This window comes from Trichechus manatus, unplaced genomic scaffold (genome assembly GCF_000243295.1).
Source record: "Trichechus manatus latirostris isolate Lorelei unplaced genomic scaffold, TriManLat1.0 scaffold00141, whole genome shotgun sequence".
In the NCBI taxonomy this organism is placed as follows: domain Eukaryota; kingdom Metazoa; phylum Chordata; class Mammalia; order Sirenia; family Trichechidae; genus Trichechus; species Trichechus manatus.
This window is the reverse complement of record NW_004444077.1, coordinates 4,079,007-4,080,096: the sequence shown is the minus strand read 5'-3', so window position 1 is coordinate 4,080,096 and position 1,090 is coordinate 4,079,007. Positions and strand designations below refer to the sequence as shown.

General features: G+C 34.7%; 1 protein-coding gene across 8 annotated transcripts in view; it reads left to right on the top strand.

Annotated features, from left to right (window-relative positions):
• Positions 1-1,090, top strand: part of CEP295 (centrosomal protein 295) — a 33,471-nt gene that overhangs the window by 5,257 nt on the left and 27,124 nt on the right. The window lies entirely within an intron of this gene.

The following is a 1,090-nucleotide window of genomic DNA, read 5'->3' as shown; positions in this document are numbered from 1 at the left end:
TGGTGTTTTGGATGGATGGATGGATGGATGGAAGGAATCCATTGAAAGCATTTACATTTTATGGACATTGAAAATATTTAGGTTTTGAGTTATAGCTCAATTAGAAAGTTAAAGAAAACCTCTGTAGATACTCAAATTTTATTCCTTGATTAAGCCAGAAAACTATGTACTTGCAACAGTATTTTGTCCTCTTAGCTAAAAATGAAACTAGTTGCCATGGAATTGATTCTGACTCATGACGACCCTGTGTGTGTCAGAGTAGAACTGTGCTTCACAGGATTTTCAGTCGCTAATTTTCTGAAAGTACATCACCAGACCTTTCTTCCAAGGCCCTTCTGAATAGTCTCAAACCTCTAACCTTTTCGTTAGCAGCCAAGTGCTTAACCATTTTATATTGCACCGAGTTTTAACATTGTACATATCAGCCTAGATGGAAGAATGTTCTTAGAAACAACCTATGATTTTGTTTTTTGAATGGATCTCTTTATGAAGATAGGTGGAAGAAATTTTCCTCAAATAGTACCAGGAATACTTTGGGAGCAATTAGTTTGCTTTTAAGTTTAGTAATGTTTTCCTCTATAGGCTACTAAGAAGTATAGAGCCATATTTGGGACCCTTCTCTAGCTGAGATTATAGAACCTTAAAACACATATTTCAAATACTAATCTTACCCACAAATTAATTAGTAGGTATGCATTCTGTCATCATTTAGCAAGCTGACATAATATCTTTTTGATAAGCTTTTTTTATATATATTTTTTGTTTTGTTGTTGTGGTTGAGAATATACACAGCAGAACATACACCAAGTCAACAATTTTTGCATGTACAAGTCAGTGACATTGATTACATTCTTTGAATTGTGCAGCCAGTCTCACCCTCATTTTCCAAGTTGTTCCTCCCCTGTTAACATAAACCCACTGCTCCCTAAATTTTCCATCTGATCTTTGAAGTTGCTGTTGACAATTTGATCCCGTTTAGATAGATTTTAAACGAGCGCACATGCTCAAGGCAGACATTCTTTACTAGTTAAGCTAAACTATTCTTTGGTTTTAAGAAAACTTCAGGGGATATTTTTTGGTTTAAGGTTAT